Raw genomic sequence first — 12,500 nt, 5'->3', positions numbered from 1 at the left:
TTCCTTTCCAGTACCATGTATCTTCTTCTTTTAAAGGGCCTTCCCATTTGTCATTCTGCAGACAAAGACTGTGCTCTCTCTCTCTCTCTCTCTCTCTCTCTCTCTCTCTCTCTCTCTCTCTCTCTTCAACATCCTTAGACGGTATTTTCTTTTTCGTCCATGGTGCCATCACTGTTCCGTTCCAGCACCATATATTTTCTTCTTTTAAAGGCCCTCCCATTTGTCATGCTGCAGCCAAAGAATGTACTCTCTCTCCTCTCTCTCTCTCTCTCTCTCTCCAGGAAAATGATAACCGGCCTCTTCCAAGAATCTAATCCCTCTTTTTAACACATCTTCTTTTTCGTCTTTTATTGACACCTTCGAATTCATCTCGGGCGCGTTGTCCTTATATTCCCCTCAATGAATCTTTCCCTTTCTCTTTACATACTTGTATAACTCGGATCCCTTCCCATGCCCTTGTCGAACCACCTCTTCCCCACTCTTCCCCCTTCCCCACATCCTCCACTACCTCCCCCCCACCTCCTCCCCCCACTCCGGGATTCTCCCCTCGGTGTTTTAGTCCGGCCGACTTTTAACTATCAACAAAATCGCGTGCGTCAGTCTTTAGCGGCGTTTAACTTTGCATTTTAATTGAAAGTCGTATAAAAGGCGGCGTGTCCCTTTTGTCGGCCGCCTCTGGGAAAGTTGCCGATGGCGTGGCAGTGGGCGCTGGGAAACGCGGTCATCCATTGTTTAAAATTGACTTTAAAATGGAGTTTGACTTTGAAAATAGAGTAAAACACAGGGCCCCAGCATTCAAGAGCGACCGGCAACTGCATACAAATCAGATATCTTCGGGCTTTTCCGTCAAAAAGGTTTTCCATTGGTAAAACACGCAGGCCCGAAAATATCCTTCGCTGGAAATGCTGAGTTCCTCGTATATATTGCGACAATACGCTCTCTCTCTCTCTCGTTCTGTCTGCCTTCCTATCTTTCCCTCTCTCTCGCTCTCTCTCTCTCTCATACACACACTCGCGACATCCACGGTATTATTCATGTGGGCGAATTCGCCATTCGGTGCCAAAAGCATTTAGATTCCTCGTTCTATTTTTTTTTTCCCCCGCTTCGCCATCGCTCGATCTCTTTACAAATTTGTCAATAAGTTGTTTTAATCTGTACCTAATTTGTATAACAGCAGGGCGGACGAAGCTTTGACGGAGCTAACCCTCGCTTGCTCTCTCTCTCTCTCTCTCTCTCTCTCTCTCTCTCTCTCTCTCTCTCGCTCTCGTGTGCATGTGTGCTTGTTCATGTATATGCAAGCCAGCGTGAACATATTCACATCCTCGCCGTGAGATGAGGGGCGGAAGCTGGAAAAAATAATCGCAGAAAAATATAACGAGGCATTGTACTGCGTCGGTTACTGAAGTTTCGTGCTAAAAGACTGAATTGAATTGAATTGAATATAGAATTTAGGCCAAAGGCCAAGCAGTGGGACCTGCTTTTATGAGGTCATTCAGAGCTGAAATGAAAATTGACAGTAAAAGGTTTGAAAGGTGTAACAGGAGGAAAACCTCGCAGTTTCACTATGAATCAATTGTTAGGAGAGGGTGGAAAGTAAGATGGGAGAGAGAATATGAAAAGAGGTACAGTAAAGGGAACGAAAGGGGTTGCAGCTAGGGGCCGAAGGCACGCTGCAAAGAACCAACCAAAATTCATACTGATTTTTACTACTTATCAATCCATCTCTGGCTGCTGCACACGTCTCTTTCCTTTTTAAATTTTTGATGTGAAAAGGTGTCACCAAATAACATATTAAGATCCAAAATCAAGAATTTCATTGCTCTCTCTCTCTCTCTCTCTCTCTCTCTCTCTCTCTCTCTCTCTCTCTCTCTCTCTCTCTCTTGAAATGAACCTTTCAACTGAGACTTTTCAACTGTAACAGCCCAAGCAATTTCAATATCAGCTGTTCCGCTCCTCACAGGCGGTTAAAGCTTGTCAAATCAAAACTCGGATCACAGCAGTTGAGACAGATTCAGTAAGTCTAAATCAGTGTCCCTGAAGAGACCAACTAGCCTATTGTACAATTAATTAATCTTTCTCAAGCAATAATAATAATAATAATAATAATAATAATAATAATAATAATAATAATAATAATAATAATAATATTATTATTATTATTATTTATTATTATTATTATTATTATTATTATTATTATTATTATTATTATTATTATTAGAAAGATTGGCCAAAATCAGACTAGCATGATTCACGTAAACAATGCAAAGGGTAAACGCACAGTAATAGAAGTACACCTCAAAACACGAATAATTGCTTAAATACAAAATCCTTTGCGCAGGAAGATTGTTATACAAATAACTCGAGCGTTATCCCGGATAAATATATTTTCATTCCATGTTCACTGTTCTTCCTATCAAAGAAGCCCCAGGAAAGAAGACTGCAGTGGTATGGCCATGTGATGAGAATGGATGAGACATATGTAGGGAGGAAAGTGATGCAGATGGAGGTGCCTGGTGGGAGAGCAAGAGGAATACCGAATAAGCGAGGGTGGATGGATGTAATTAGAGAAGACCTGAGAGACAAACAATTGTCAGAGGAGGATGTGTTTGACCGAGCCAGGTGGAGGGAAGCTGTCAGAAACATCGACCCCCACTTAGAAGTGGGAAAAGACGCAGAGAAAGAAGTTCACCGTTCCTCCATCTTTGGCTGATGACTTTTGTCGCTCATATACATTGAGACTGACTTTCCAAACTAATTGAAAAAAACAAATAACGAGTAAAAAATCCGCCGAAGTTTCTTCGGCGCAATAATCGAGTTTTCTGCACAACGTGTAATGCTGTATGAAACTCTCAGCCACGGCCCATGAAAATTTCAGCCACATCCCATGAAGCTATCAGCCACAGCCCGGTGGTGGCCTATGTTATTGGTACCTATAGTGGTGCCAGAAGTATGATTATGGCTAACTTTAACCTTAAATAAAATGAAAACTACTAAAGCTAGGGGGCTGCAATTTGGTATGTTTGATGATTGGGCGGTGGATGGTCAGCATACCATTTTGCAGCCCTCTAGCCTCAGTAGTTTTTAAGATCTGACGGTGGACGGACAGACAAAAAGCCATCTCAATAGTTTTCTTTTACAGAAAACTAAAAACTAAAGAACAATGACAGAAACTCAGCAACTTTTAAGAACAAGAAGCTATTTGCCAACTTCGACTATGGCACGACGATCATGATGACATTTTGTTTGACCAAACGAAGCCTTCTAAAGATGGTCTGCATTGCAGCTGACATAAGTACTTGTAATGCTGTTTAAAATTCGTTTAACAACGCTAAAGCTGCTTTCTGGAATTTTTATCCATTATTAAACACGAGCCTGGTGCTGCCCGCCATGTCTCCCCTACCCACCCGATCCCATACCTACCACAACCCAACCCGGGACGGACAAACAGGTTTGCAGAAGGAGGATGGATGTGTCATGTCTCCCCTACCCTCCCGATCCCCTACCTACCCCGCCCCCACCCGGGGCGGACAAACAAGAAAGATCCACTCGGATTTTATTATCATAGACAGATTCTTATGGCACCCGTTAATAAGGCATTCAATCGCCGAGCAAGTTCCAAAATTAAGACGAAAATTTTCTCTAAATTCCTTTGCAGTGTCTTGATGAAGAAATGGCTTGTACGTTAATAAAAATAAATTAAAAATAATCCATGCTGAGAATAATGTTTATACGCCAGATTTTATTTTAAGAGTTTTATTTGAAAATTTTGTAAGATATGAATTTCAAAGTTTAAACCAATCATTGCACTGAAATCTGTCATCTATTATCACACAATATTATTACACAATTTTTTTTCTAACATGACCCCTCTCTCTCTCTCTCTCTCTCTCTCTCTCTCTCTCTCTCTCTCTCTCTCTCTCTCTCTCTCTCTCGATTAGCAACTAAAAATTCGAAATAACGCTATAACAATCTCCCAGCAGAACTCTTCGGGAAGCATAATAAAAATGTTAAGCTAGTTAGATGCTGTGAAAACAAATTATGAGCTCGCGTTGTTAAAAAATAATGAAGGACAACAATGAACAATTTTTCCCTGACTTTTGGAATCTGCAGTCTCGTCTAAACCCCTAATTAATATAGGCCTATATACTGTACATAGATGTACTGTACATTTTAAAGATAAAATTACAGAATTCAGTACTACATTCTCATCTCCAGGGGGTGATGCAGATACCCTATTCGAATGTTTTAATCACCATACTTCCCTAAAATGGAAGACTGAAGTAACTGCAAAAACACAAAACCGAGAAAAATGGTAGATACTCCCTTGCCTTACTACTGTTTTTGCAGGTACTGCAAATGGAACCCCCTAAATACTCGTAGAAAGCACTGAAGAATCATTCTGAAACTGCAGTAACTTGTGTATTAGCGTTTCACGAGCCCAATAGGTGGCAGATCTCAATTTCGAAAATTTTGCAGATACTACAGTTTTCCATTTTAGGACAGCACAAAAATTTGGTTTTTCTCTGAATAATATCACCAGCATCATCTAAATGAGGCTCAGTACTACCATGAATATCATCATCTGAATATCAGGAATATCGTTATTTGAATATCATTAAAGGCATCATTTGGCAATCATGAAATTCTTAGTGACATTAATATAACTCCACACTGGCCTTATTCGGGTTTCCCTTGGTCTCTCCCGTCCCCTCTGCCCTATTATAGTATCCTACTCAGTACATCCCACACTGAAAGATCTTTCCCTTCATGTGACATTGTAGCATCTTCCATAATTGTAAAGTAAAGTTCGTTATTTTATATTTATATAAGACGAATTTATTTAGAGAAGGAAAAATATTCACATCTTAGTAATGTTTATATATAAATACTATGTGTATATATATATATATATATATATATATATATATATATATATATATATATATATATATATATATATATTATATATATATATATATATATATATATATATATATATATATTTATATATATATATATTTATATATATATATAATATATATATATATATAATTATATAATATATATATATATATATATATATATATATATATATATATATATATATATATATATACATATAAACATACTAAGAATGCCGTGAATATTTTTCCTTCTCTAAATAAATTCGTTTTAACAAAAATATAAAGTAACGGCTTTGCTTTACAATTAATGGAAGATGCTACAATGTCACACGAAAGGAAGTCTTTTCACATACAAAGCAACAGGAACATACTATACAGCTAAAATCTATATAATTTGAGTGTTAAGAAACAAAGGGGGAGATTAATGCGACAAATGGCATTGTATGTTATAATGCCCGATAAAGAGAAATAAAAATAAAAATAAAAATTTGTATGGGGGTAAAGTTAGGTTAGTATCTCAAAACTAAAAATGCTTTTGACCGCCATTCGTTCATAACTGTTGAGTAAACGAGCACTGAAATGTCTATTACTTAACTTCGAATTAAAATATATGTAATGTTTTACTTTTATATAGAAATATACACTCCAACGCCAATCAAACACGCGCATTTAAATGTACTTACGCATATTCAACGCGCTTCCAGGAATCATGGAACTGCGCTTCCGGAATCATGGAACTGCGCTTCCGGAATCATGGAACTGCGCTTCCGGAATCATGGAACTGCGCTTCCGAAATCATGGAACTGCGCTTCTGGAATCATGGAACTGGCCAACTCAGTGCAAGTCCGCGTAACCTAGGAGTTAGCTTACCTGAAAACAAAGAAAAATTTGTGGGTTTATTTTACTGTATTCAGTCGTATTAATGGAAAAATTACAAAATGAATATGTTAATTAGATTGTTTTTAAACCCTTAAGACCGTCTAGCTACGTAAGAAATCTTTAAAACAAAAACCGAAAGTGAAAAATAAATTGATCTTTAATAATTAAATATTAATATTTCACTACAATTTCACTTCATATTGCGTTCAACAGCGTTCTTTGTTGCACCAACAATAATCTATTCAATATTGCGAAGTTTGTTAGCCAAAATAAATTTTAAAAATCTAAACTTTTTCTTAATTTTATATTCATTAGCAAATACAATTTACATAATTAGCGGCTGATGGTTATGGATATTACCAGGGTATATGAAGTAATTTGTACTAATCGTCTCAAAACTCCTTCTTACAAATCATACAGACTTGTCAATCCGGACGGTATTGAAAACAAGTCAGGTCTCCAACTTGATCAAGGCACTGCCCTACTTATTCTGTTCTTTCTTTTTATTATTATTATTTTTTTTCTTTTATGGTTCCATAAGAAATAATGAAAAAAAATTGTTGAAAATATGGACAGGGCCACGTACCAGTCTTTATAAGTTAGACAGACCACCAGGTAAATCGGAGAGAGAGAGAGAGAGAGAGAGAGAGAGAGAGAGAGAGAGAGAGAGAGAGAGAGAGCTCATTGAGTTTTTGCTGTATGAAATTCAAACCATCACATAAAAAATTATTGTATAATTCGTCTTGCAAGTAATACGAGATATATAACCACATGAGCGGTAAAATAAATTAAATAAATTCAATACTGACTCTGTATCATAATCAGTTACTGCCGCAGTGTGGGGTCTGCGGTGGGAGGTTGAAACCAACATTCTTTGGAAGCTTGAATTCCAAGCCAATGGCCCCTGTGTACTTGTTCCATGTGAATAGGTTTCATCTACCGAAATAATAATAATAATAATAATAATAATAATAATAATAATAATAATAATAATAATAATAATAATAATAATAATAATAATAGTATAACCTTGTTTCTTTCTTTCTTAAGACTTTTCACTTTACTATGCTCTTAGGAATTTTATGTTATCCCCAAGAGATATGTTTGCGTTTCAAGACTTCAGTGTTGAATGGAATACTGAAATCAACCGGGGTAGATTTAGTACCTTACTAAAAAAAAAAAAAAACCATTCTGCCCTAAAATGGAAAACTGCAGTATCTGCAAAACTTTCGAAATTGAGACATGCCACCAACTGGTCTCGTGAAACACTAATACACAAGTTTCTGCAGTTTCAGAATGATTCTTCAATACTTTGCACGAGTATTTAGTGGGTCCTATTTGCAGGGCATGTAGGCCTACCATTTTTCTCAGTTTTGTAGTTTTGCAGACACTGCAGTCTTCCATTTTTGGCCAGTATTGTATACTAACTAGTTACCAATACAAAATATAATTTTGGATGTCAAGTTTTAATATATTCATATTCTAGTAAAGAAAAACGTCAATCTGTAAAAGCCTTGCTATTTATAATGATAATTGATGAGAGATGACAGTAACTAATGTTCAAAACAAACCCCGTTCCTGAATAGCCTGCGAGGATTTAACTTATAATTGTTTTTACATAATTATTGTCTTTGCGCCGAACCGGAGATCTTCATTGATATACATATAAGCAATGCATACACAGTCAGTTTATATCGACTCGGACCCTTTTCCTATAGGGGGACAAGTACCAAGCAGTAATAACAAAATCCTCGTGCTCCCCTGTTAGCAACACCGTATTGGGCCGTTTTGCCACGTGCGCGAATGGGATGTTGCCACAGCGGGAAAAAGTGCTGTTCTTTTAAATATCCTCCTAGGGATGTTTTATATTCGTTTACGCTTAACATAAATATATTTATTGAAGATATGTATTGTCAGGTTACTAGTATAAGTCCCGGACGATCATACAGATGGAGGAAAAATTTAATCACGAAAGAATAACTGCCAACCGCACCTCCCCCTTTTCTTCCATACGCTTGACTATTCTCATTTGTTCCGCCCACTTACACGCTCTTTGCTTCTCTTATGTCTTCTTCCTTTGCTGAATGCGGAAAGTGCTCCTATGGTCGACGGTAGATAAACGGCAGGATAATCTACATGCGTAACAGAATTCCTTAGACTTAAAAGGAATTATATGAATGCTATTGAAATTTGAATTTATAAAGGAAAAGAATCTGTTTCAAGGCATCGAATACCGTGCGGTGGAAAACAATATGTTGGGGAGGATACGGCAGGAGGGGGTTGGGGGGGGAGGGGTGACAATGAGGCTGGGGAGAGAGAGAGAGAGAGAGAGAGAGAGAGAGAGAGAGAGAGACATACACAAAGGGGGTTGGGGAAGAAGAGGAGGAGGAGGAAGAAAAGGGGAAGTGTCGTGCACGTGTTGCCCCGATTTCGTTCCGATAATTTTTCACGGTGACAGTGCGGAACAGTTGATCGCTTAAGCCGCTAAATATTGTGCCCGGAAGGCGCTAACCCCTCTCCCCCTCCTTGTAGCATGTTGATTCAATAAGGATCTCCTCTGCGACCCAAATACAGTAATTTATATAATTCTTGGGGTTTTGTTGTAATGCTACACAGATCTGTGCCATATATATTGAATATACAAATCTATACATACGCACATACAAAAATTTTATATATACGGTATATATATACATATATATATATTCTTCGTTTTTTTAAACAGATCATCAATAACAGTTACAAAACAACAAAAATTTTGGAAGAAACATCACGCTAGGACTAAGTCGCGAAAGTCACATTGCTGCTGAATGTAAAACGAATAGGTAGATATATGGATAAGCACTCAACTGCCTTACATGCAAGCACACACGCATATTCAAGAGTTTAAAAATTGGCTTCACAGCCATGAAATTCTAGCACTCCTTCGAACTGTCAATTTTAAGTAGCATTATCATAAAAGGGGGAGATTTTTGATACCTAAAACACTAAGCGACATATCTGTATAGCCTACTTCTCAGTTTTCTCCATTTACACTAAAATTCACTTTGATTACCTGTAAGACCTACAGGTGGTCGGTAGGAAGGACTATGTTCTTTTGCATTTATACAAGTTACCTGTTTAAGAAACCCGCAGGGGGATAGTGCCATTAGTGCACCTCGTGCGGTGCACTGTAGGCATTATTTAAAGTTCCTTGCAGCGTGCCTTCGGCCCCTAGCTACAACCCCTTTCGTTTCTTTTACTGTACATCCTTTCATATTCTTTTCCTCCATCTTACTTTCCACCCTCCTCTAACAAATGTTTCATAGTGCAACTGCGAGGTTTTCCTCCTGTTACACCTTTCAAACCTCTTACTGTCAATTTCCGTTTCACCGCTGAATGACCTCATAGGTCCCAGTGCTTGGCCTTTGGCCTAAGTTCTATAATCAATTCATTTCAATTCAATACCTGTTTAAGAAGTAAACTATCATATAATTATCACCCCCTCCAGTCTGTCTGTTTCTCTGTCTCTCTGTCTCGCAGAAGACCTATAACGAGGTGATATTGTAAAAAAAATAATAAAAAAAAATTTGCTTATCTCTTAAAACTCATGTATAAAAGTGTATGCCTTCATATTTAAACATTTGAAGGTAATTAGGTGCAAAAGATCGGGGTGGGAAGGGTAGTGGGCTGTTTTTTTTTTAGTGGGTGGTGTTAGGGGAAGTTGTCCGAAAAGGGTGGGGGTGGGGGTGGGGGCCCTGAGGAAAGGCGTAAGCTGACGCACAACTGTAAGATGATTAGAATTACTTTTGTTATTCAGATGAAAATCCAATTAATCCTAACTAACTCTGCGCGACTCACGATTCCTTTTCGTAGCGTTTCGTTGTTTTCAGCTGATTATCGTAGGCTGCGGTTTCTTGCAGTTTTTAAGCCGAATCGAAACTTAAAATATCGTAGATTTTCGCTCATGTTAGAATACTACGTTTCTGTAAAATACTTTTAGTTTTCTGAAAAGAAAGCTATTGTGCCGGCTTTGTCTGCCCGTTCGCACTTTTTTCTGTCCGCACTTTTTCTGTCTGCACTTTTTCTGCCTGCCCTCAGATCTTAAAAGCTACTGAGGCTAGAGGGCTGCAAATTGGTATGTTGATCATCCACCCTCCAATCATCAAACATACCAAATTGCAGTCCTGTAGCCTCAGTGGTTTTTATTTTATTCAAGGTTGAATTTAGCCATAATCATGTTTCTGGCAACGATATAGGATAGGCCACCACAGGCCCGTGGTTAAAGTTTGATGGGCCGCGGCTCATACAGCATTATACCGAGACTAACGAAAGATGGATCTGTTTTCGGTGGCCTTGATTATACGCTGTAGCGGCTGTACAGAAAACTCGATTGCGCCGAAAAAACTTCGGCGGATTTTTTACTTGCTTAAGATTCTGTGTGGTAATTATAAAGATCCAACTATTGTCCAGATACCCAACTTACTCATTATGATGGAATAGAAAGATTTACATAATAATAAAGATTTTTTAATATGAATAATGAATAATGAAACGTTAATTTTGATATTCTTAAACAAATCATTCAAGTATATCTCTGAAGTATTTTTATCATTTATCCATTACAGTGCTAAAAAATAAAATCCTTCATAGGTCAACTTTTCGATTTTAGGCTGCTTGTTCCATAGATAATAATAATAATAATAATAATAATAATAATAATAATAATAATAATAATAATAATAATAATAATAATAATAATAATAAATAATAATAATATTATTATTATTATTATTATTATTATTATTATTATTATTATTATTATTATTATTATCGCCAAAACTACTATCACCAGCAACAGCAATAAACAAATAATTTAAAATTATCATTGATAAGTATCATTATCATCAGTACCAACATTAATCAACATCATGAAATTATCAATATCATCATAAATATACAGGGGCACGCATAAAAGTTTGGCATACATATATTATTCATTAATAACAGCCGCACAGCGCGCAGCGGAAGTAAAATTACAAGCGCGCCGGACATTTGGCGAGAATTTATTCCGCGATTTTGTTCCTGCATAAAACGCATAATTTGACAGCCAAACAAAAATTACCCGCCTATAAAATGCTCATTAACAACAGCTTTCTGTAATATATTGCTAAAATTGATCATAAAGATGGGATCCAATAATCATTACTAGAGATATCAAATTAGAGAGAGAGAGAGAGAGAGAGAGAGAGAGAGAGAGAGAGAGAGAGAGAGAGAGAGAGAGAGAGAGAGAGAAGGGAGAGAGAGAGAGAGAGAGGAAGGGAGAGAGAGAGAGAGAGAGAGAGAACGCTTGGTGTGGGTGTGAATATACACACTAACATTTGTACTATGATTTCAATCAATTCACCTACGGGAAAATTATATGAATGAAAATAGTCCTTTTCACAAGTTTCAATACAGATATTCAATACAGATGTGCATGCAATGAAAATATAACCTCATTGTGACTAATACACAAAATATATTTCTTTATATACATGTATTGGTGACTTGGAGAATGTGTCCACATGGATGTTTCTGGTAAAATGGTCAACACTCTACCCTAAATATTACTGTACCCTCCAGATTGACTTTACTCCCAAGGTTGCGTCTACGAATTAGTAAAAAAGTTGTAAACACGTCGGCAACTTGTATTTAACCTGTTTGTGATGTGTGGGCGACAAGTCTACGACTTTTGGGTACTCCAAACCAGTGCTTCAGACGAGTACAAAGCATTTGCAAAAGATTCGTTCACTGCTGATGGTCGTTGACTTGTTTCCAACTTGTTTGTGATATGTATTCAACAAGTGTCCTACATATTTATGACATTTTTACTGTGGTGTGCTTTACTGCAGTAAGCAGTTATCCACTTAAGTTGCTGACTTATTATCAACCTGTTTGTGATAAGTGTGCGACAAGTTTCTGAAGTGTTTATGACATTTTACTGAGGTGTGTTTCACTGCAGTTCTCCACTTTTGGTCGCTGACTTGTTTTGAACCTGTTTTTGATATGTATGCAACTCATGTCCAACAAGGTTATGACATATTTCACTGATGGGTGTTTTACTGCAGTTCTCCACTTATGGTCGTTGACTTGTTTTGAACCTGTTTTTGATATGTAAGCAACACGTGTCCAACATGATTATGACGTATTTCACTGAGGTGTGTTTTACTGCAGTTCTCCACTTACAGTCGTTGGCTTGTTTTCAACCTGTTTTTTTATGTATACAACACGTGTTCAACATGTTTGACATATTTTACTGAGGTGTGTTTCACTGCAGTTCTCCATTTACGGTCGCTGACTTGTTATCAACCTGTTTGTGATAAGTATGCGACAAGTTTTTGACGCGTGTTTATGACATATTTAATAAGTGCGGACGCACCCTAAGAAGAATACCAAGAATGGAGGTAAGTATAGACCAGAGACACAAGACCTGTAAAATTTGGGAGTACGTGTCTATATGAACCGACAGATTGCTTCTAGAAGTTAGAATGATTAGCAGCGCATTGCGACTTGCAGCTAATCTGCTCTGACTTAGTGTTGTGTTGTGGATATATATGTATATATATATATATATATATATATATATATATATATATATATATATATATATATATATATATATATATATATATATATATATATATATATAATATATATATATATAATATATATAATATATATATATAATATATATAA

General features: G+C 36.8%; 1 long non-coding RNA gene across 1 annotated transcript in view; it reads right to left on the bottom strand.

The window, feature by feature from the left end:
• Window positions 1–5,225: 5,225 nt before the first annotated feature.
• Window positions 5,226–12,500, bottom strand: part of LOC136847812 (uncharacterized) — a 185,827-nt gene continuing 178,552 nt past the window's right edge. Inside the window, exon 3 of the long non-coding RNA XR_010855850.1 lies at window positions 5,226–5,774. This is a non-coding gene — a long non-coding RNA (uncharacterized lncRNA). The remainder of the gene's footprint in view (window positions 5,775–12,500) is intronic.

The sequence above is a fragment of the Macrobrachium rosenbergii genome, chromosome 17 (genome assembly GCF_040412425.1).
Source record: "Macrobrachium rosenbergii isolate ZJJX-2024 chromosome 17, ASM4041242v1, whole genome shotgun sequence".
Lineage (NCBI taxonomy): Eukaryota > Metazoa > Arthropoda > Malacostraca > Decapoda > Palaemonidae > Macrobrachium > Macrobrachium rosenbergii.
Note: the sequence above shows the minus strand (reverse complement) of the source record. Positions and strands in the feature narration are given on the sequence as shown.